General features: G+C 40.9%; 1 protein-coding gene across 3 annotated transcripts in view; it reads right to left on the reverse strand.

The window, feature by feature from the left end:
• The window catches only part of PSD3 (pleckstrin and Sec7 domain containing 3), a 701003-nt gene that overhangs the window by 671645 nt on the left and 4227 nt on the right, over positions 1-25131 (reverse strand). For 2 of the 3 annotated variants that reach the window (XM_087856334.1, XM_045779175.2), the window contains exon 1: positions 23337-23744. The exons of the other annotated variant lie outside the window; for it this stretch is intronic. The gene's annotated coding sequence lies outside the window, so the exon portion shown is untranslated. Of the gene's footprint in view, positions 1-23336; positions 23745-25131 lie in introns of those variants that run through there. 3 annotated transcript variants of the gene reach the window in all.

A 25131-nucleotide genomic window follows, 5' to 3' on the forward strand; every position in this document is an offset into this window, starting at 1 on the left:
TGTAATGCAAAACCAAAAGAATTTTTAGCCCAGTTGTGACATTTGGGAACAGATGTGATAGCTACCTTCTAGTAATCGCTGTGTGTATTTACAAGGAAAAGGATGAAAAACTTAGCTTGGTAGAAAGCAATCTAAATTAAATCAAATGAATTAAATTAAGTAAAAGATAATTTGGGCCAAATGTTGTGAAACTCTATTAGGTTATAGAAATCTCCCAGAGGAGACACAAGTAATACTATTACTCAGCACAGAGAAAACAATATTATCACTGAATGTGTTATGAGTAACTGCACTGTGTTTCTTCCAGGGGACTAAGGGGCTGTCCAGACACATGTTTACTATTTCTTTTCTCCACATGCCATGATTCTATGGTAACTACATCTTTGTTTGCACAGCGCTGAATTATGAGAACAAATGTCTTCACTAATGTAATACTTAAATACAAAGACTGTTGCCTACAGAGTTCAATCACTTAAAGCCCTAATTAAAATGTGGTCATCTCATACAATAGCTGGATTTTCCACGCAAGCCAATTAATTTTGATGTTATCTAATGAAGAATGTCAAACTGGAAAGAAAGATGAAAGCAGGGATGGCAAATAAGTTTCATCTAGCAAGCCTACTGTAATTTGTTCGTAGTGTTTGCCTGAAGCTCTGAGCTGAGAAGGGTTTTAGGAAAATAATATGATCCATTAATGATGTCTGCCATGGTGTAAGAAAAGCTAGTGACAATTTGTCTGCCGTTCGCCAAACTCTCTTAGATCCCAGCTAGAGGTCAGAATCCAAGATACCCCTGGCAGTGTGGACATCCTGTACCAGGGTTCTGGAACTGAGATTTTTCTTCCTTTGAAGTTTATCAGGAGCCGCAAAAAGACTAGGAACCTGTGGGTATACTATAGAGCTATACCCCCTACAGGGAAAGTCCTTAGAAGGCTTTTTCTATATCATTTTAATTATGAAGAGGCTGAGGACAGGGAAGCTGGTTCACCATAAGACATAGAGGCAAGGTTGGGACCAGAACCCACACTCCCTGGCTCCCACACCTGTGACCTGAAATTTGGGGGGGGAATGGAAGTGCTCCCCACCTGCAGCACTGCTCTCAGGTCCTGGATGGCCATATCAGATTCCTCTTAAAGCTGTGAGGGACTTGTCAATCTCTGGGCTGCCGGCTGTCTTCCTTCCTAGGTTCTGTTCCTGTTCCATTTTGGTGTCACAAGTTTGACCTCTTGTTCTTCAGGATCCAGTCACTCACTGCACTTTAACTCAGGAGATGTCAATAACTGTGGCTCCTAAAATGCCCAGTCTAACCTCGGGCTGCAGTACAGTGTCTTTTGTCATGTAAGCAATGAAACTGGATGTTTTGTCTTTGTTTTTGTTTTTGTTTTACAGAGTTTATTTACTTATTTGAGAGAGAGAGCACAAGCAGGGGGAGCAGCAGAGGGAGAGAGAAACAGAGTCCCCACTGAGCGGGGAACCTGATGTGGGGCTCAATCCCAGGACCCTGAGATCATGACCTGAGCTGAAGGCAGACACTTAACCAACTGAGCCACCCAAGCACCCCGAAACTGGATGCTCTTAACCTGTTCTTAACCTTTTTCAGAATCCTGAACAAGCCCCAGTATTCCTGTCTGGTCTGTTAGTGACAAGAGCCAGCTCAGGGCAGATATGAGTCAGACCTGATGTCAGGCTCTGCGTCATCTGACCTTCAACATGCTCTGCCTAGAAAAGGCCTGGGGACAATGCGGAGAAGCTTCCCCTGCCTTGCCATGGGCGTTATTACTTTGCCCAGAATGATCTGATCCATTTCACTTGGCTTCCTTTCACTTGTGCTTTTTTCTCTTCCTATCAAGGGACCTACAGTTATCTGACAGCATGACGACCACCACCCTCATTCTTCCAAAGGCTTGGCAAGACACAGACGAAACAGGAAGAAATAGAATTTCATATCAGCAGAAAGCTGAGCGCTTCCTAACTCCTTTCCACAACTGACACGTTTACTCATATGTCCTTCTGAGCTTTCTTCTTTGTTTTACCTACTTTCTAGGTTTGGTCATGGGCCTCAGGCAGGGGAGATTGCCTGCAGGGCACCTGAGTGGGAAGAGCTTTTTTTCCTCCTGCAAGGACATAAATCATTCTTGATGTGAGATTTGGACCACAAGGTCAGTGTTTTTCTGGCAATAACTAGGACTGCATTGAATGAACATGAAACCCAAAATGGCATTATGGTCTCTTCAAGCCATAGGGCCTCTTAGTTGCAGAATGCTTGAGCAAATTGCAATTATTCCTCCAACCACCTGCTGGTCTTACATATCTAGGTCTCTGTGAAGGGGTCATATTTCTGTCTCATTATTTAACATTTAAAAAGGAAATATACAATTTCTTACATAAAACATTTAGCATAGTGCCTGATACATGGTAAATGCTGTTATGATTTTTTTAAGATTAATTAATTTATTTGAGAGAGAGAGTGCGTGCGCACGTGCGTGCACACACACACACACACACACACACACACACACACGTGAGTGGGGGAGGGGCAGAAGGAGAGAATCTTTAAGCAGACTCCCCACTGAGCACAGAGCCCCACGTAGACCAATCCCACAACCCATGAGATCATGACCTGAGCTCAAACCAAGAGTCAGAAGCTCAACCGACTGAGCCACCCGGGCACCCCCATGCTATTGTAATTTTTATTGTGTAGGTAGTATCATCACATGGTGTGTAGTACTATGCAGCTTCATGGTCATAAGAGCTGGAATATTACAGAACTTTATAGTTATTAAATAATTTTCAGTCAAAATCCCATCTTACCCGCAGATAAATAGCTCAAAATCTACCTCTACATGAATTTTTCCCCATTGATTCCAATCTCTCTCTTCTCTGAACCACCATAGCATTTTAACTGTCTCCATTTGTTCGCATCCCCAACCTCCGCCACCTTGTCAATATGCACAGCTCCGGGAGTCACCCACTGTCTTCTGCATTGCTCTGAGTCCCAGGACATCACCAGGTCCTCTGCAGCCTGGATTTGGCCAATGGAAAGCACCAACGGGAGATCAGAGTGTGTATTAGTCAGGAATTAGGGTTCTCCAGATAAACAGAACCAGTTGGCTGTGTGTGCGTGTGCGTAATTTATAGGTGTATTATAATGAATTGGCTCGCATGACTATGGAAGCTGAAAGTTCCAAGATCTGCAGGGTCACTCAGTAAGTTGGAGACCCAGGAGAGCCAGCCGCGGAGGGTTCCCTCCCAATGGTTGGCAGGCTTGAGACCAGGAAAAGTTCATGTTTCAGAGGAGTTCAAAAAAGGAAAAAGCCAGTGTTCCAGTTCAAAGGCAGTCAGACAGGAAAGAGTCTCTCTTGCTTGGGGGAGAGGCAGCTTTTTTGTTCTCGTCAGGCCTTCAACTGATTGGATGAGGTTCACCCACGGTATGGAGGGTAATCTACGCGGTCTACCAACTGAAACGTTAATGTCATCTGAAAACACCCTCAGAAACTCCCAGAATAATGCTGGATCACATATTCGGGCATACTGTGGCTCAGTCAAGTTAACACAAAATTGACCATCACAGTGGGTAAAGAAGAGAAAGTTCTGAATATTCCTTTCCTACTGCCTCCCTGCTTTGGCACCATGTCTCTGTAAGGGTCTGTGTTTCTCTGCGGCTACAGTTCCACTGAAATAGCCTCCCACCCCCAGGCTACTGTTCTATTTATTTTCTCTCTTACCCTTCCAGTCCCCCCGGGGGGCTGGTAATATCTCCCTGTGTTACTGGTTTGGGGGCACCTGAACAATCTTTGCTCATCCTTTTAACCCAGCACGTGTCTCTGTGGAATATCTGTCTCTGTGTTTAGACCATTTGGGGTGAATGCTGGTTCCTTGCAGCCCTAATAGATACAGTGGTATTCATCTGCTTTTCCATTTTATAATTGTAATAGAAATACATGTTTATAATCAAAATTTTGGAAAATAAAGAATACATAAATAATAAAATAAAACCAACCAGAATCCTACTAGAGGAGATAATCATTATTAACTTATTATTGCATTGCTCCTATTGGTATATATGAGAAGAGGAGCATTAGATAAATAACTTTTTGTTGTGTGTGTCCATTTCTTTAAACATTCTTCAATTTTAATTTTTAATGGTTGCCTATTATTTTGTGATATTTTAACTCTCTTGCACTTTGATTATACATTATTTTCTGCCCTTAATAGAAACTCACAGAGTCAATTTACTGTGTCATTCAACTAGTTTGGTACCTTGCGCATTAATGTTATTCATTCACAGACACATCATTCACCCCTTCCCGTCAAAGATGTAAAACAGTTTACAGAGATAAATAAAATATAGTGAGACAAAGTACATTTCAAATATATGGGACTAAAAGAGAAAATAAACATAGTAACATAAGATGGAGTCAAGAGTAAGGTTGGAATCCAATAATGCATGCCAAGAACCTCATACTCTCATTAGAAGTTGGCTACAAACTTGGCTCTAAGCTTTCTAATAGTCTGTTCAAAGAGGAGAACGCTAGCAGTTACTCAGTGGAGAGTTTCCATAAAAGAACAATGCAGTTCCTCGGGGGGAGTACAGAAAGGCACAATGTGTTCTTTTCAACAATATCTTTATAGTAAAGGCATTGAGGGGTTTCACAAGGCTGTTTCTGATAAAAATCTGCCTGTAGAAGGTGAGGGTATCATGCCAAACTGTAATTCAGGAAAAGCAATTCTACAAGAGGGTGGATGAGACACATTCCTGGTCCACAGCTCTTGATCTTTGATCTGGCTTACCCCAGGAGTTGCGTTCAAAGAATCTATAGAGAAACAAATAGCTTGCATATGCTTCAGGAAAATCTTCATGCTGGTCTCTTTATAATATCTATATATCTATATCTATCTATATTAAGTGACAGCATTCTGGTTCCTACGACAGGGTCATTTGGACTAAAATAGATTCTATCCCTCCTACAAACACATAAAACCTAACAAAAAGTTGTAAACACATAGCCAAGATTGAAAGAACAAATGGACTTTCTTCTGTTATTGGCAATAACAAGAAATGTCTCAGGCAGAGTGGTAGGCTCACCAGCTGCCTCTGGTGGTCCAGGGGCACATCCTACCTGGGTATAGGCCCAAAAGACTGAGATTCTAATGCCCCAAGAAGGGCATTTTGATGTGGTCTTAAGCCTCTGCAAAATAGGGAACTGAAACTGGGAAATGCTTTATATAGCTAAGTCCCTGGAAAGAAGTTATAAAAAATTCTAGTATTAGCTGTTCTGGAAAGGGTTCTGATTTAAAAATAAAAATTGAATAAATGAACAACAACAGATCCTCCTGTGAGAAATGAAATCCCAATCCTGAGCCATTTGCAAGTACAGAGCCCGAATCTGTGGGATAATAAACTGCAAAATTAATACAAAAATGGTTTCCAGACCTCTGAAACTCATAGAACACTTGGTAAAAGAAAATGCAAAACAAGTCTCATGGGACACCCAGAGACACAAACAACTACAGTTGAAAATGAACTCACAGTAGAAGTTACAAACCACAAAAGAAAATGAATCACCATAAGGGAAAGTCAGCAGATATAAATATACAGGAAAACATGTGCTCCCCACCAAATTGAAATATTAGAAAGGGACTATATAATAGCTATGTTTAAATCATTTAAAAGTTAAAACAGGAAATAGAAACCATATGAAATATCAAGACACCATCTAAAGAAAGGAGACTCTAAACAGAACTAAAAAATGAAAGATACAGTTATTGAAGCTAAAAACTCAAAGTATGGGTTAAATAACAAATCAGATGTAATTAAAGAGCGGAAAGGACCTGAGGAAATATCTCAGAATTCAGCTGAGAGATAAAACAATTCTAAGATATCAGATGACTGTGAGTTCAAGTTCATGTTTAACTTTACACGTACAGAGCACTTACTTCAGCAGGCTCTGTACTGTGTTCTTTATAAATATCATCTTACTTAATCCTCATAATAATCCTACTTTTCAAATGGGTTAATTGAGGTACTAAGAGTTTGATTTACTTACCAAATCTTCACAGCTCAAGAGGGGCAGAGCTGGGATGGGAAGCCAGCTTCCTGACTTCAGGATAACGATCCTCAAGGATCTCACTGCTTCTGATACCCCCTCTCTCTGCTGCACCATTTTACCCCCGACCCCCAGCCCCCTCCGCGCCTGCTGCATCATTCCTATCAGCATACAGTAATGTTCTTCTATTTCCAACATTTAAAAAAATTCTTTCCTGACCTTAAATGCCGTCAGTTACCAACCCCAATTCTACAAAGGCTCTTGACTTCCTTGCCCACTCTTTCCTCTTCAGTCCACTCAATTCTTCATCTATATTACACCACACTACCTTACAACACTACTCTGAGCTTCATATTCATATATTTGTTTTCCTAGTTGATATCTCCAATTTAACTTATCTAAAACTAAACTCTTGATCCCCCAGCCACCCCCATTTTTATTATAAAATATGTAAAAAAGATATGAAAGTAAATGATCTCTTCACAAGATGTTTATTAAGGACAAAGAGAAAATGTAACTTTACTGGCATAAATAACCTTAATCAAGTAAAGTTAATCACCAATCATGTGACAGATACTGGGTGACTCTTGATAGGACACTCAGAAGATACATTACTTCTGTGGTTCTCACAGCACTCCAGCTGGTCTTAAGGGTTAACTTGCTTCAAGTTAACACACTCCTTGCTTGCTGGCTTAAGGCCCTTCACCAGAACTAATTTACTTTCTTTGAGACTTGCAGACCACTGGCCTTGGGGAATGAAGGACCAGAATGTTCCCAGGCCATAGAGGGCAACAAGTCTGTTTGAAGCCCCCTTAGCTTTCTGATTAGCCCAGCAATCTCTTAGCAAAATGTTTTTCTTTTTTAAGGTCACACAAATGACTTCACTGGCCTCCCTTTGCACATCTGTAGACCTTGCCCTCCTTTGCAGAAAGAACAGAGTTCTCTTGCACAACCCCTGGGTACCAAGGAACCAGATCTTCTTGCACAATTTCCAAGCCCTGAGATAACTTGGCAGCTGACATCATTGAGTCAGCCTGTAATCAAGAAACGTCACAGACCACTGCACTCCCTTAACCGATTAAACTCCTTTAAAAATTCCTGCGCCAGGAGGAAACCTCAGATAAGCCTTTGACAAGAGTCTTCCTTCTTCCCAGGTGGCTGGCCTCCTGAATAAAGCTCATATTCCTTTCCAGTCAAAACCTGTCTCTTGAGCATTGGCCTTTAGAACAACGGGCAGCTGAACTTGGATTTCCGTAACATGGTTTTCCAGTAAAAAATGTATAACCTAAATCTAATCATGACGACACATCTGACAAACCTAGACTGAGGGACATTTTACAAAATAAAGGGCCTATGTATTTTTTAAATGTGAGGTGATAAAAAAAAAGCTAGACAAGACAGGAACTGATCCAGATTTAAAGAGATTAAAGACATTAAACAAACACTTGCTAAATGCAAGTGTGGGCCTTGATTGGATCCTGAACCAGAAAGCAAAAACTATTTTTCTTTGGCTATAAAAGATATTAGCGAGACATTTGGTGACATTTGAATGAGATATGAAGTATAGATAATGGTGCATATTATACACTTGTAATACTTATAGTACTATATAGGTATTAGTTTTGATTTTGATGATTGGAGTATGGGTATGAAAGAGGGTGAATTTGTTTGTAGGAAATACACATTCACAGGAGTGAATGGCATCATGTCTATAACTTATTCTCAAATGGTTTAATAAAAAAACACATACACATTCATCCATAAATACATACAGAAAATGATAAAGCACAAGGGGTATGTTATCAACATTTGGGGATTCTGATAGAGTATATACAGAAATTTTTTTGTATTATTTTTGCAATTTTTCTGTAAGTTAATTATCCTTAATCACAATGTTTTATATACACACCAGTAGAACAAATAATGTATAAACTTCTAGGTAATTATTATCCGGCTTCAGTTATTACCAACTCCTGGCTAACCTGGCATCCTTACCTATACCTACGTGTTTCACATTTGTATAGTGCTTTAATCCTATAACATTTTTACAAACACTATTTCATTTTGAGCCTCACAGAAATCCCATAAGAGGAAGGGCAGGAATTATCCTCTCCTTTCAGTAGATGAAGCAGTTGAGACCGAGAAAAGGTTAGGAACTTACCTTTGCTCATACAGTTAGCTGGTGACAACTGGGACCCAAAGGCTTTCTGGCTTGGGCTCATTGCTCATCTCACCACATACCATTATTCTAAAATAGTAATAGTGAAAACCCCGCATAATGTGATCTCCAGGAGGTTCCTCTTCCTTCTTGAGCCTGTGCCACCATCTTCCACTAACCAGCCCAAGATCTCTGAGGTCCTGAGGTCCATAAAGATGCCAGGAAACCCACCACCTCTGAACCCTCCACAACCCAAATGCTCCGCTATGGGTGAGGACTAGTCTATGTCTCTCTCACCTCTACCGCTCCTGGGAGCACCGCCTCGCTCAGGGCCCTGACATCTCTTTGCACAGGCCCTTACTGTAAAGTTTTCACTTTATGGTACAGGTAGCTGTTATACGTTTGTCTCTCCAGCTAGAAGTGAGTCCGTATTTTCATCAGTTAGGATCTTGGCCTCTCAAATTAGTAATCTGGAGTCAGTCTAACAAAGGGACTATTTACAAAAATGTGAACAGATTTTAAGAAAATGAAAGAATCATACAATATCCTCCTTTCCCTTCTCTCACCAACTCCCCTACCCCCTTTTTTTTACCAGTCCTAGAGCTGAATCCTTTTGGAATCCTTTTGGAATCAGAACCAGAGAAATGGTCATCATATGGACATAGCTGCTGACAGATGAGCGTCACTTCACAGGTGCAGCCAACACCAACCGGAAGCCAGAAGGCAAGGGAGCCCATCAGTAAGCGTCAGTCTCCCAGGGCTCAGAACGGGGAAGAGAGGGCAGAAAGTGGGACTGATGTAGAATGAGCTCACGTCTTTGCATCCCCAGCATGTGGCCAAGTACTCAGCATAGGGTTGGTGCACAGAAATACTTTCTATCGAATTGCTGAATCTTAGATATTCTCATTGATATATCCTAGAAATATAGAAAACATTTTTAAACATTGCTATAGCATATATAAACTGTGTATTATCAAAGTTTAAAGTGTTCTGTTGTCATAATGAAGTTAAATTTCTAAACCAAAACATAAAACTAATTGGTTTAAGAATGTTATAGCCAAGGTACAGTATTGTATGGCTTCGAAGTTATTGCTTCCCCAAGTGGATTCAGTTAAAGATTTTGCATACCTCTTCGTATTAGAAAAATAGATTTTTTGTTCTACATTTCTTGCCCAAATACTGAAGCTCCTCCGGCAGTTTAATAATTAAAACACCATGAAACTCGGGCATAACAGGAACGTTGCAGCTAATGATAAACACACACAAATGTATCAGTTACGCCGCCTCTGAAGACACCGGAGAGCTGGCCCAGGAGCTCACTGCAGTGCTGCCAGCCGTCTAAAACACACTGCTGGTCCTCCAGCTTTCCCAAGTCAGATTCCCAGCTTTTATAAATACGTCTGCTTGCTGATTTTTGCAGCATAAAACTCTTACTTCAGGGGAGCCTGGGTGGCTCAATCCCTTACGCGTCTGACTCTTGATTTCTGCTCAGGTCCTGATCTCAAGGTCCTGAGATCAAACCCCGCCCCTGGCTCCCTGCTCAGCGGGGAGTCTGCTTGAGGGTCTTTCCCTTTGCCCCTCCCCCCACTCTCTCTTTCTCTCAAAATAAATAATCTTAAAAAAAATACACCTTGCTTCGAAGGCCACTCAGTACTCATTTCTCTAATTGATCTATTTAACAAAAACAACCTGAAGTGTTTGCATCACACACTAGAACTCCCTGAACATCTATAACTAATAAGGTGAGGTTGTGGCTCCAATAAACTTACCATTGACCCCTCATTTGCTGGAAATTCACAGCTTAAGCCCTTAATCACATAGGGCAGGCGTTCCAGGATTTATGCCCATTGTCCAGGTGTAATGATTAATAGTACCCCCTTCTTTTCTCAAAAGTATTCTGATTTGGTCAATGAATTATGTGGTCACCCTACTTAAAGGCCCACCCTCGGCCTAGTAACTTCAAGATGACAGCATGCCTCACGCAGCACCTCACTAACGGTGCAGCTGTGATACCTATGCGGTCGTTCGGCAATTCATTGCGTCTCGTGTTAATTTCCTGCGGCTGCTGTAACACATCCCCACAAACTTGATGGCTTAACCCAGCAGGCATTTTTATTCCTTCACAGTTCTGGAAGCTACAGGTCCAGAATCAAGGTGCGGGTCAGGGGCACTCCTTGGAAGGCTCGAGGGGAGAATCCGTTCTTTGCCTCTTACGGCTTCCCTTGGCTGCTCCCTGGTTTGCAGCCTCACCACTCCCCTGCTGTCTCTCCTGTCTGCATAGTCTCACCCGGTCTGACCCTTCGCAGATTTGTCGTTAGATCTAGGTCCCAACCAGGATAACACAGGATGATCTCTTTATCTCAAACTCCTTCATTTAATTACATCTGCAAAGATTTTTTTTTTTTTCAAATAAGGTCACATTCACAGGTCTCAGGAATTATGACATAGACAGAATTTTTGGAGGGCCACTGTTCAACCCACCACACATATTAAGGTTAAGCTTACATTTTCTAACTATATTTTTTAAAGTATGGGATTTCTGGGTTACATTTTCAAAGATCCCATTGAATCACTTACAGGTGACATGATGGCATGTATATCTTAGATGTCCCTGTTACAAGTTAAAAGCCAACTGAGGACTGCCTCCCTGGCCCCTGCCCTGAGCAATCTGCTTTCTATAACCCTCTTCACAGCAGATTAGTCCAACTCATTTAGAGAAGCCATCTATGGAACTAGGATGAGGGGAGGGAGGCTCTTGCCTCAGGCACAAAATGTAAGTATTTTGTGACTATAACATAATTGATCGTGATGACTGGGGTTTTAGCACCCCAATGAACTGTATACCCAAGGTGAGTGCCTCACTTGCCTACCCCTAGAGTCTGCATCTTCAGCTACTTTCCTTTGTAAGATCAGGCATCATAACTCTTGTGTTTGTGACATTCTCTAATAATGAACATATAAAATCTCCACCCTCAGTATTTCTCAGTTATCATAATTGGCATCATCACTCAATAAAAATATGATTCAAATGCTTTGAAGGATTAAGCTTTCCTCAGTCCCTTTCCTTCTCCCTCGGCACCAGCCTGTTCCCGTCTTTTCCTATTCGAGAGCCCAGAGGAAAAAAACAGTAGACTTTCTAATTTTCCCATCAAACAGTGAAGACCAGATTTTTTTCTGGATTGAAAAGGTACATTTAAATCAATCAATAAGTAGGTTGTTGAGTGTCTTAAGTGTTCCCCAAACACAAACATTCAAAATTTCATGCTCCTTTCACTTTTCTTTCTACCGGAAAGCATGTATTGATGTATTACCACCATCCTATCTCCTTCTGACAAGTCGTATTCAAAGTCATGAAGATCGCAAGCCACCATTCTGAAAGGCTGGTGGCACCAGAGGCATATCTTCCAAATTAAGCCAGCGGGACTTAAGAAGCCTGGCCCGAAAGACCTCAGCCCCTGAGTCTTTACCTGAAGCCCGATTCTCTAAGAGATCTCTTCTGTTAGAACTCCAGCCTATTCTGACCCTTCCCTCCTTCACCTTTGAGAACTCTCAGGGTTTATGGGATCATTCCTAAAAGAGTCTTAGTCTGAATCTGTCTAAATCAGAGCCCCCTTTCAGCAGACGTGCATGAGACACGTCCTTCGCAAGTACGGAGTATGGGAGGCAGATCTAGACAGTCCCCCGAGGAGGTGACTCTCCGGAGGGACACTCCACTCTTTAGGATTTGCTTAGCTTTATTTTCAGAGCAGGATAGAACTTCAGGGCTGGTCATTTTTCTGAGCCATTACTTTTTCAGTCTCTATTTAGACATGATGTCAAGCCAGAACAAGGTAGCAAATTGTGTGGAGACAAGCTGAATTTGTTATGGGATGTTTATGTGGTTCCAAATATGAATGCTTAAGAAAGAAAGAGAACTTCTCATCTTGTGTTTTTACCTCAAGCTCAAGTATATGAGTCTGGTGGCTACTGGCTATTCATTAATAGTTGTTCATTAATAGATTGAATCCATGTTATTTCCGTTTTCAACTTGATTTGCCTACTGGTCTTTAGTCTTAGCACCCTCAAAAGACATACTTTTAAAATAACTATAAGGGCGCCTGTGTGGCTCAGTCAGGTAAGCATCTGCCCTCAGCTCATGTCATGATCCCAGGGTCCTTAACTCAAGCCCCATCAGGCTCTCTGCCCAGGGGGAGGTCTGCTTCTCCCTCTCCTTCTGCCCCTACCCCTGCTTGTGCTCCCTCTGTCTCAAAATGATAAAGTCTTAAAAAAAAAAACACAAAAAACTATAAAACTATAGCCTTAGGAGATTGAAAAGAAAAACAATTTATCCTTTTGTCAAGCCTAAGAAACTTTGTTATAATGCAGTTTACTAAATAAAGGATTGGGTTGAATTTCACTACTGGGTATTTACCCCAAAGAGACAGATGTAGTGAAGAGAAGGGCCATATGCACCCCAATGTTCATAGCAGCATTGTCCACAATAGCCAAAGCGTGGAAGGAACCGAGATGCCCTTCAACAGATGACTGGATTAAGAAGTTGTGGTCCATATATACGATGGAATATTACTCAGCTATCAGAAAGAACGAATTCTCAACATTTGCTGCAACATGGACGGGACTAGAGGAGATAATGCTAAGCGAAATAAGTCAAGCAGAGAAAGACAATTATCATATGATTTCTCTCATCTATGGAACATAAGAACTAGGAAGATCGGTAGGGGAAGAAAGGGATAAAGAAAGGGAGGGTAATCAGAAGGGGGAATGAAGCATGAGAGACTATGGACTCTGAGAAACAAATTGAGGGCTTCAGAGGGGAGGGGGTGGGGGAATGGGATAGACTGGTGATGGGTAGTAAGGAGGACACGTATTGCATGGTGCACTGGGTGTTATACGCAACTAATGAATCATCGAACCTTACATCAGAAACCAGGGATGTACTGTATGGTGACTAACATAATATAATTAAAAAACATTAAAATAGAAAAAAAATAAAGTCCTCAGCCAGAAACTCAGAAAAAAAAAAGAATTGGGTTGAGAACAATTATAAAAATATACTCATAATCTTCCTGTTTTTTTGCATCATTAAACTCATAGGACAGAAGGACAATCAATCGGTCAATAATTTAATGCGTACTAAAAGTATGAGGCAATATACCATGCTACCTATTACCATGGAGAACAGTCACTCGTAATCCAAAATCACAAATAATATTAAAAATCATGTATTTATTTGCTTTTGCATGTGATGTTTGCAGATCACTATTTTTTAGTTACATTTTGGAGAGACTAGTATCAAGAGTTACATTATTTTGAGCACGCACCATTGGGCAATAAAGAAAGTAACCTGAGAACTTGTGGGAAAACTAGAGGACACTTCAGTTTGAGACTGAGAAAAAAGAATAAAGAAAAAAAGGGGGGAAAAGTGAGACTGAATAAGCTGGAAAATATAACTGAGACTAGATCTATTCTAGTCATAGATATAAAATAAAAGGACTGTGGGGCACCGGGGCGGCTCAGTCAGCTAAGTGTCTGACTTGGTTTCAGCTCATGTCGTGATCTCAGGGTCATGGGATGGAGCCAGTTGTCGGGCTCTGTGCTCAACACAGAATCTACTTGTCCCTCTCCCTTGCTCAAGCTCGCTCTGTCTCTCTTTCACGTAAATACATAAATAGAATCTTAAAAATGAAATAAAAGGGTTGTTTCTCATGTGCAGCTGGGCAACCAGTTAATGACTTTATAGTCATTTTCTGTATCAGAAGAGGAAGGGGTGGTAAAAGGGAGAGGGAGAGGGGTAGAACAAAGGGATCAAAAACGAAGAGAAGGAAAAAGGCAAAGGCTAAAAGCACTTCCCTGACTCTCCTCGCCTCTCGCGGGCGGCAGTTGTTACACTGAAAGGGAAGGGAAGCAATCTAGATGAGGCCGATCAAAGAAAGAACGTGCTTGACAATCATAACCAGATGCAGTGCTGTTGATTCATTTCCCCAAGTTTTCCCGTAAGATTGCTTTGCTAACATAGACCCGGGTCTAAACAATAGGGACGGTATAGCTCCTTTAGACTCAGGCTGCACGTTGCGGGACACCAGGTGTCTGGGGGGAAAGCCGTTCCATTGCTCTTCACCAGCCTCTGTACAGCGGCGGCCGGAGCTACAGTCCTCGTGCGCTGTGGGGCTTCTCTTCCTCCCGGGGCTTGCGTCTACCAGCCTCTGTGGACAGGCAGCCACGGCCACGGCCCGGGCTCGGTTACCGTGGCGCCATCTTTGCCTGCCTTTTACAGTGTGTCGGCTGCGCTTGTCAGAGCTCCTCGAGCTCTTCTCTCTTCGGGCTTTAAAAAAAGCTGAAATATCACATAGGGAATATTCACAGAAAAGGCTAGTGGTTTTTAAAAGTCATAAGTACTTAAATTTTTTAAAAAGTGAGGCAAACCCAATAAAAACACGTTGTGGGGCAGTCTTGTACATGTTCTTTGAATAGCGACTCGGGGAATTTGATTTGTGTTTGAATTCCAAAGGTAAAATTCCCAAAGAAAGACACTTGCTTTGGCCGTAGGAGCATGTACTGATTTAATCCCGTCGGAGGGACGGATGGCCATTGATTAAATACTGTGGTGTCAAATAGGCCAACCAGATTGAAAATGTAACTGGACTGCTGACGAGACAGGTTTTGTGTAGAAGTGGATCCGACCTCAGCAATAGTCATGTGACGTCAATCTCATGGTCTGTTTTCAAAGGCAAAACCGGACAGTTGTTCTGGAGCAGCAAATCACTGAGAAAAAGATGACTTGGTTTGTCTCAGGTGTTTCATACATACTATGCCAGACTTTTGAGGTTATCAGGAAGAGTCAGCTCTTAAAATATCATTTTCCTCAGTATGTGTTCTTCACCAAAAATTGAAATTCCCACATTAATCTTTCAGTTTCTCTTGCATATGCAGAGATGAAAATAGAAACTCATTTAAATTACCGTGTATAATTATCATGCTGTAAGATTATAATTAGAACAGTGTTTCTCAAAGTTCAGTCTCTGTACAAGTAACATCAGCATCACCTGAGAACGCGTTTGGAATGCAGATTCTCAGGCTTCCGCAAGACCACTGAATCAGAAACTCTGGAGGTGAGGCCCAGCAATCTGCATGGAGCAGGCCCTCCGATTCTGAGTCAAATCAAAGTCCGAGAAAAACATTATCATTATTTATTACTGCTTACAGTGGAATCATTACAAATTGAGCAAAAAGAAACCACTGAATTGCACATTCTTTTGTCTAGTCTCACATCTGCTCTTCAGCAAGATGGATAATTGCGGAACTGTGTTCACATGTATCTAAAGCATAAATCCTAGATTCATTCCACTGGAAAGAGAGTTCTGAAATGATAGATTCCCCGTTGCTGGCCATTCAACTTCTGAAGAAACGTTAGATCCTGAAAAAACTTTGCAGCTGAGTTGAGAACATTGCAGCTTATTCAAAAGGGTGGATGTTACATAGTTTCAGACTCTGGATGGCATTTTATTAGACTGGGTAACTTAAACTCCCACAGCAATTAGTGAGTACTCTGATCAAAAAGAAATGTGAGGCAAAACTAAACAAAAAGGAATAAACAACTTTTTGTTTGGATATAGATGGATGGAAATATTTGGGAGATGGAAGGGAAGAACAAACAATATACAATATCATTAGCATGATCAATCCTTTCCCACCCAAGCACTTCCACTCTAAATTCAAGCTGTTTTATTCTGGTGTAAACCCTCGAACTGTCTAGAATATACAAAACTACAAAATACGGTTAAGAAAAGAGTCTTCTGATAACTCTTCACAACCTAAAAGGGTGACTGTAAATAAATGCTCCTTGGAAAACTATCAAAAGTTTTCACATTCTTCTAAAAGTTATGTCTGAAAAAAGGGAAAACCAAAGGACTGAGCCTGAGAAAATCAGTATCTTTAGTTCCTCCAAAACACCCCCCAGTACACTGGGCTCTTAAGTGCTGGATAAACTTTATTACACCTATTACACCCGTGAACGGTGCAATATGATACAAATTTTGAAACTCAAAAACTCCCAACTACCTACCCGGGGTGATTCATTTCCCTCCTTACTGATACCGCGGTGCCAGAGGGGGCCTTTGAAAGTGCTGGAGATCTCCTCCCTCGCTGCCCTGAGTTATGTCTTACACTTTACTTCAGGCTTCTTTGCTACTTTCTGGGTTTTTCTCTTTCAGTTTGTTGTGTGCACAACTTCTGTTGTCTGTTTCCTCTGTTCTTTAGAAGAAAGTTGAACCTGCAGTTTTGGGGGGTTATTAATAGTTTCCTGTATAATAGTCCCATGAGCAAGAAGGAGGGGCAGAAAAGAAAAAAAATAGAAAAGGAAGATGTTGCTGAAATAGAAGTAGGCAAGTAACTACAGCCTCCACAAACCAATCTGTAGCATCAGCCAATCATCAGACTTTGGAGAAACCTTTAAGGGAATATACCCGGAGAATACAGGAAAGCTTCACTGGGTGATTTCCTGGACATTTCTCAATGCCACGGCAGAGAGATATTGCATAACTTGTAACAAGTACCGTGGTTTTCTAAATGAAAGATACAGTACTTGTGCATCAAAAATACTTTATGCAGGGGCACCTGGGTGGCTCATTCAGTTAAGTGGCTGCCTTTGACTTAGGTCACGATCCCAGGGTCCTGGGCTCGAGCCCCACGTCGGGCTCCCTGCTCAGTGGGGAGTCTGCTTCTCCCTTGCCCCTCACCCCGCTTGTGCTCTTTCTCTCTCTCAAAATAAAATAAATAAAAATTAAAAAAAAAAAGAAGTTGGCAATGAAACAAAGCAGAGGAGAAGGTGAGTAACTGGACGGAGTGTGTGACCTTAGAGAAGGTTTTTGTGCAAGGTTAAGACTCATATACATTTATAGGCAGGGGAAAGAAAAACTAGAAATGAGAAAGTAGAAAAATTAGTAAATTAAATCCCAGAAAAGGTGGGAAAAGAGAAAGATCACTAACAAAGATGAAAAAAATTGGCTTTGGAAAGAAATGAAGGATTTCTTTTCCTCTAAGATAGGAGGAAGAATAAGATGGGTAACATATGGTTACTTTGGAAGCAGACAAGAGGGAAACTAAGGCATGAAGATGCCTCCTAACTTCTTTTCTGAATAAGCTGGGAAGCCGTCTCTCTCTAAGAGTGGGCATGGAGGAAAGAGGAGTGCACCAAGTTTACGTAGAGGTGTTATGGACACTGGTCTCCAGGGAGCAGAGCTTAAAAAAGAAAGAAAAAGCATACTTATTTAAAGCTTCTTCCTCCCCTCACTACATCTCCTGGTAAAATGACACTTTAAAATAAGGAGAAAAGTGCTCTTCAGGCGGGAGCAGAAGTAACATTCATTGGCACCACTTTTGTCTGAAAGAGAAACCACAGCTGATTGAGACAATCTGAACATGGACATGGTCGTCTCGATTGTTTTCAGAGGGGACTCAAAGTAACATCAGTCCAAGGCAAGGTGATTATTAATCTTCACTCTTGGACTCTTCCAGTCACAACTGTTGAGAAACCTTGTCATAACCTTATCTCAGGTGTCAATGGCCAGCTGCTCGGCAGGGTGCTGCCCCAAGTGCTACATTTAAATCCCCTTGAAGGCTCTAATTTCCAGCTTCTGCCAAGGAAAAAGGAACATGATGCCAAACTCAGTTGAGAGCCAAAGGAAACAAACAAGTCTCAGGTAACATATATGGCTTTCTGGCCGCTTCCTACAAAGCTCAGAAAACAGGAAGTTCTAAGCTAGGCTTTTATTAGAAATGGGAAAATATTCGGCTTGCCATATAGACACTGACCCAATATGTGTACAATCCTTTATAAAATATTAAACCTAAAATGTGTGCCATCGCAAAAGGTTTGAGTATACACATACTGTCACAGAACACTAATTATGTTTCCCATAGGGAAGCTGAGCTGCCACCAGGTGAAAAGTGGTGAAGTACGGATATGCAGGTGAGTGATGTATACTTTCCAGCTAAGAAGTAATACACTTAGTTACAAGCCGGCCAGTTATTCTTTTCTAAAAAATAGAGTGAGAGAGGGAACATATTTATTAACTCTTGAGTAACTACATGAGCTGACACAGAGCAAGAGTTAAAGAAACTCAAATATCCAGGTATATTTGGGTACCCTGAACTAGAATTCAAGTTTAGCAGTTCTGACTTTAAGAAGGACTCACTGAGCCTTTTCTTAAGATCAGAAATTGCCCAAGACATAGGCAATTGTCTATTAGTATATTACATATATGCAACAATCTTGCTGGGCAAGAAAGCTTATTGCCCTGGGCGCCTGGGTAGCGCAGTCGCAGTCGTTAAAGCGTCTGCCTTCGGCTCAGGGTGTGATCCCGGCGTTCCGGGATCGAGTCCCACATTGGGCTCCTCTGCTAGGAGCCTGCTTCTTCCTCTCTCACTCACCTGCTGTGTTCCCTCTCTCACTGGCTGTCTCTCTGTCACATAAGTAAATAAAATCTTTAATAAAAAAAAAAAAAAAAGAAAGCTTATTGCCCTATCAAGCCTTTAATTGTTCTCTATTCTAATTAGTAGGACTTTATCTGTATCTAAGTTAATTATTCAGGGAATCTAAAATCCCTGAATCTCCTTTTCTAGGAGAAAGTTACTTTTCTTCCTCTCTGATCCAAAACCCTAAGTGTTCTCTTCCTTATGTCTAGCAGAACAAAATAAGGAAGAAACAACAACAACAAAAACCCCATAGCATACACATTTTCCTTCGTCTTTCCTTTGTTTTATCATAAAAGAGTTGCCCTGGCAACTAAGTTACTAACTTCTTAGGAATGCCTCCCTGCTTTATTTTCAAATTCTAATTCTTTGCTTAACCTTGAGACTCTTACTCCTAAGAGACTTCTTTTGTCCTTTTCCAGTTTTATGGAGCTATAAATGACATACAACAGCCGCGTTAGTTTAAGGCATACAGCATTATAATGTGACTGACATAGATCGTGAAATGATTAAGAAACTTCTTAAATGGGTCGTGATTTTTCCTGAAGATTTTAAGATCAAACAATATCCAAAAAGTGTTTTTAGCCAGGCTATCCAATGGTTTTTTAAATTATCCTTTTAGAAAAAATAATTTAAGCTATTTTGTTACACATTCCATTATTTTCCCACCATCAAATTTGTTGACTATACCCATTTTCACAAATGAGCACATTAAAGCAATTTCATTTTTCTCAAAATTTATTTATTTATTGAGACAAATTTCTTTTTATTTCCAATCATTATTTAAAGTCCCTACCTCATAAGATAGTTGTGAAAACTATGATTCATATAAATTAATTACATGTAACATAAAACCCTTAAGGAAGTGCCCACAGGTACACAAGTGCTATAAAAATGTTAGCTGCTCTTATTATCATTTCAAGAGAGATTAAGAAAATAAATACTATCTGTTTTGATGGTTGGTCTGTGTTTTCTGCCTAAGAAATCTACAATTTCTTTTCCAGAGAAGTCATTTGAAAGTTAAAAATGTTTAAGATATTAAACTCCCATTTATTTTTATTTTTATTTATTTATTTTATTATGTTCAGTTAGCCAGCGTATAGTCCATCATTAGTTTTTGATGTAGTGTTCAAAGATTCATTAGTCTTGTTTAAAACTGAGCAGGCAGGATCCCAGGGTCCTGGGATGGAGCCCTGCATCTGGCTCCGTGCTCAGCGGGGAGCCTGCTTCTCCCTCTCCTCCCCACCCGTGCTTGCTCATCTCGCTCTGCTCTGCTCCCTGTCACTATCTTTGTCTCCCTCTTTCAAATAAATAAATAAATAAATAAATAAATAAATAAATAAATAAATAAAATCTTGAAAAAAAAAAGAAAAAGAAAAATGGAATGATGATCGCTGAGGTTAAGGACATCTGATAATATGAGACACTGAATGGGTGTCCAGGAACAAGGCAAAGGGCTCAGCAGTTGGGTTATAAAGAGAAGTTAAGAGGCACCAGGGATGAGTTTTTGCCAGTTCCCTTCCTACCCATGTCTATGGTGAATAATGCCTACATGCATGCATATATACACCTGCTATATGCTCCTGGGGGTCCTTTCTGAAGATTACAGTGGAGCAATAGGATTGGGAAAAGTGCATAGTCTTGGGATTGAATCCTTGCTCCACCACCATTAGTTAAGGGAACCTAAAGTCTGTAACCTCTCTCTGAACCAAAGTTTCCTTACCTACCAAGAAGGGGTCAAAACATCCACCTCACAAAGTCTGTAAAAATTAAATAAAATAAAAACAGCTACCATGTAATGAGTGCCAGTTACACAAATTCCATCGTAGGCTCTCAAAAAATACTCGTTTCCCTTTCCACCCTCCTTCCCTTTCCCAGTTGAATGAGACATATCACATAAATAATGACTCTTTCTTTCCTAATGCTAATCAAGGAGATATTTTATTCAATCACAGTCTGTGTGTTTGGTGCAGCAGAGTAATGTGATGCTTTAACACGGTCATGCTGGCTGTTGTGTTGAGTATATACAAGGAGGGGCACATGAGAAGCAGAGAGAGCACCTACTGCAGTCATCCAGGTAGGAAACTATGGCGGCTTGAACCACATGGTCAGATGCGGGATATTTTTGAAGGCAGAGCTGACTAAACTTCCTGAAGGATTGAATGTATGGTGTGAGAGAGAACGTAAAATCAAGAGTGACCTTGAAGTCCTGGGAAGGATGGAGATGCCATTAATGGAGAAAGGTCGTAGACAAAGAAGATGGAGGAGTAGAGTTAGGTCAAGGGTGAGAAGGCCATTAGACATCTCTGCTGACTCTGAACTGTGTCAGTTTAGCTAAGATGGAACCACATTTTCCCGGATTTCCTTCCCTCTATGGTTCTGGCTTCCGTAGGCCACAGTATAATCTCTGGGCTACACTTTCCATGTGTATGAAATGAGGGAGTCAGAATAGAAGATGTCTTAAGGTAACTTTTCATCCGCGATATAATATTCTAGCCAGAGTTTGCCTACCCATAGCATCGGGAAGGAAGTTTGCTCAATCTGCTGCTGCACCTTCAGGCCACCATGGCCACGGCCAGCTCCCCCGGTGCATCAATTTGCAGTCATGATTCCTTCATGATTCCTTCCTTTAAACCTGCCCTATTCTGCTCTTAAGTCAGCACCGACTTCACTTCTAGCTCCCAATTTCTCTCTTTGCCTTGATCATCAGAACCACATCCTTCCCTTCCTGTGATCTGAGTGTTCTAGTATTCTGATTTTCCACTTGAGTCTTCATCTCCCCACTCCTGCGTCAAATTCAGAGGCCCCCTCCAGCAGGCCTCAGTTCCTCTCATGACCAAAACCCTCTCTGTCACTGCCTGGGCAAGTCTAACTCAATTATAGTGTTCTTAAATTTCACTGGCTGACCTGTATTTATTTGCAAAGCGCAGGAAGCATCTTGTCCTCTAGCCCTCCATACACAGATCCCTATACAAAGCATGAGCCAAGCGGTCTTGAATTGAGCCTGTTTTTTTCATGACTATCCCATGATACAGAGTGTAGTATTAAAGCAATAGAGGCGCTCGCTTCAAAGGCAGCTGTAGTTCAAAGACCTGTCTCTCCTCCACTTGTGCACGTGCTTTCCTTCGAATGTTCTTCTTTTCTTCTTATGCAATTCTGCATAAAATTGCAGGGGGTTCATGTCGGGTAGGCCTTCTTAGCCCTACCCAGGGCTGAACCTTCTAGAATACCATAAATGCTCTGAGGGTTTCTCTAACTTGGCCAGAATCCCATTCTGGCAATTTAATTTCTTCCTTTTCCAAGAAAAAGAACATCCAGAAAAGACACTGAGAGGCCTTCATTCCTTCCCTCATCTCAGGGAAGAGAAATTCCCAGGACAGAGAAAGGGAAAAAAAACCCCATCTCATAACTGCAGGAGTTCTTCCAGGGAAACTGGTCTTTCAGTCCACAGCCACAAAAAGCACTTCAAAAGCGCTCTGGACACCCCTCCCCCAACACTTGTCCTTGAAACCTCACTCTTATGCTTATATCTTGCCCATTTATCTGAGATTATGGAGTTAAGCTGAAATTGTCTAAAATAAATTAAATAAAGTAAATTCCAAGATAAACCAAAAGGAAGGCTCTGATTGTGTTCACAGTTTTCTAACACACTGATACTTAATCATTCTTATGAATGATACTACTGGTAATATTTATTCTTTTTAGGAACATATAGCATAACATGAGTGGCATGCTTTCTCATCTTTTTTTCCTAATTATTTATCAACTCTGCATTTTGTGTAGTCACCAGTTGTCCTTAAAGGGAAGACTGACACTTGCTGTGGTTGGCAACCGCTCTGCATGGCAATTGGTTATCTGATACACCTGGTTAACAAATTTCTCTTTGACATTTAATAAACGGCAATCATTTCACATACAGGTTATTTCCCCACTTGCTTCACGAGGGCAAAGGACCATATATGAAGGCCAGCTTAGTGGGTGTGCTTAAGAAAATAAAGGCAATTACTATGGATAAATGGAAAGTAAAAAGTTGTCTCTTCTGCCTCTGTTTTTTTAAGTTTTAATGTCCAGCTTTTCTGTGGAAATACATATCTTATTCTAATATTTTTACTGTTACAGTTTTATTTATAGCTTCTTTGTCATCAACTCAGTGCTTTGATTGTGGTTTCATCTCTTCAACTCTAAAGATATTAAATAAGGGACAAAAAGCACAGTTTTTAAAAAACGGAACTAGATCTTCTAAAATCAAGATACACTTGAGTTTTCCAATAAAATCATCCTTCAGTTTATGTTTATGAAAACTCTATATATCCAAGCAGTCAATATTCCAAAACATACTGAAATAAAAGCATGATTCACAGGTCACCAACCTGCCGGGAACCTCAAACACCCAGCCACTGGCAATTTGACTTTAGAGAGCAGAGTTAGATGGTAAAACTAAGAATATTTTTCTCCCTCTCCTTCCTCCCAAGGAAAACATAACACAAAGCAGCCTGGAAAAATACCCCAAATCACCTCATCCACCATGTGGGAACCCTTATATTTACACACTCATGGTTGTAGAAAGGACAGTATTTTTAAGGACCCAGTGTTTCCTCCTAAAATATATCCTTACTAGTGTTTTGCTTCACACGAAATTTTCCATGCTGGTCAGTGACTTACCAGGCTCGCATCTGGTTAGGTCCTTGGAGAGGTTCCTCTTTGCTCTGAGGTTGTGTCAGAAACTTAAAGTATAAAATGCGTTCAGTTAAGCTGCCTGGTGTGAGCGACTTTATTCCACAACAGAGTGAAAATCTCTGTAAAATCTCAAAAATATTTTCTTCCTCATTCTCCTTCTCTTCTACACTTCAGGCCGCGACGAGAAGCACCACACGATCTTGGCTTACTTGTCAAGGAAAAGGTGTAAAATGTACGTGTATCACGCAAATTGGGAATCATCGATTACAAAATGATTTAAGAGTTTCTTCAAATAGATGCAGCTACCACATTAGCTCTTTGTTTGTATGTATTTGTCAGAAGAATAGGCTTTCCCAAGGCTGGAATGAGGTAAGTGCAGCGAGAGACACTTCTGCCAGCTGAGTGAGAGAGAGAGAGTGATTCTAGAACAAGCCGAGGGTAATCAGACCCTTTGGCTCTGACAGCTAACCCGAAGCACGCTACAGGAAGTGCACTGGTTAGCTGAAGTCAGAGAAACAGTGGCCTCTTATGGAGCCCCAGATGTCACACTGATTACACACGGTGTGATAACTTGTCGTTTATTTTGATAGTCATTCAAGTAAAACGACGGGGAGAGGACAATAGAAAAGCCATCGCAGGCCTAATTATTTCATTTTTGCAAGTAAGGCCGTGAAGTTCCCATTCTGTTACTGTCCTCTATCCTTCCTTCCTAGCACTGCTTACTTCCTCCTGTGAGACATTTTTAAAGGTGCAAATATACTCTACTGAGGTCCAACCTTTAAAAAATTAGTATTGACATGCGAATTTTTGTTTTCCTAATGTTCCTGGCATCATCTACGGTGATATCATAAGCAAACAAGCTTACATATTTACTTTGACAACCTATAGAGACAAATATAGTACAATTGGGAAAAACCTCCAACTCTGCCTGAAGCAGTTTTGTCCACTTGGCGGCATAAAATATAGGCAAGGATCACAAACACTGGGAGATGGCAAGAGGTAGTGGGAAAGTTTCCCACTGTTTGCTATGTTTGTTTATTTTCCTGTATGCCATTTTTACGAATGTGAGCACAGCCAAGAAAATTAGCGTAACTGAGTCTATCCAATGTCTAATAACAAACTAACCCTGAAGAAAAACCAGACAGAGGTTGTACCCTGATCCTTTTCAGGTTTGGTCTTTATTGGGTTCCAGGGACTTTTGTATTGAGAGAACTCTGAACCTCTCCCTGGCAGACCCTAGTGTGCTTTACCCATTAACACGGCAGGGTGGCGTCCAGAGCAGACAGTGATGGGAAAGATAGCGAGGCCGATATAAATCGTAGGGAGGAGAAACAATATTTGAGGAGAGTTCCCTGAACTAGCATATATTTAATGAAAACAACACCACAATGGTAAATGTAAAGTAAATTCCAAGATAAACCAAAAGGAAGGCTCCAACTGTCGGAAACTTATCTACCTACCAAAGATAATTCCATGGGTTTTAAGTGATAGTACAAGGTCATGTGAAATAGCACATTTAGCAGAAAACTGAGTCAAAGACCGTTGTAACACTTCCTGTTGCTTCAGATAAGTAGCCCTGTCACGTCATATTATGTGTTTACTGAGCACAAAGCCAGGAACTATCGGAACTATCACGGATCAATATCAATATTAAGATTCCCAGAATTATTCTACTGGTTTTCAGTTATGTTCCTCAAGGGCATATTTGCGGTCTCATTTCCTAGAAATATTTTGTTTAGTTATACAAATGCTTATTAAAAATTCTTAACCCGTAAATGTT

Source organism: Ursus americanus, chromosome 27, assembly GCF_024610735.1.
Source record: "Ursus americanus isolate L20-20 chromosome 27, mUrsAme1.1.p, whole genome shotgun sequence".
In the NCBI taxonomy this organism is placed as follows: Eukaryota; Metazoa; Chordata; class Mammalia; order Carnivora; family Ursidae; genus Ursus; species Ursus americanus.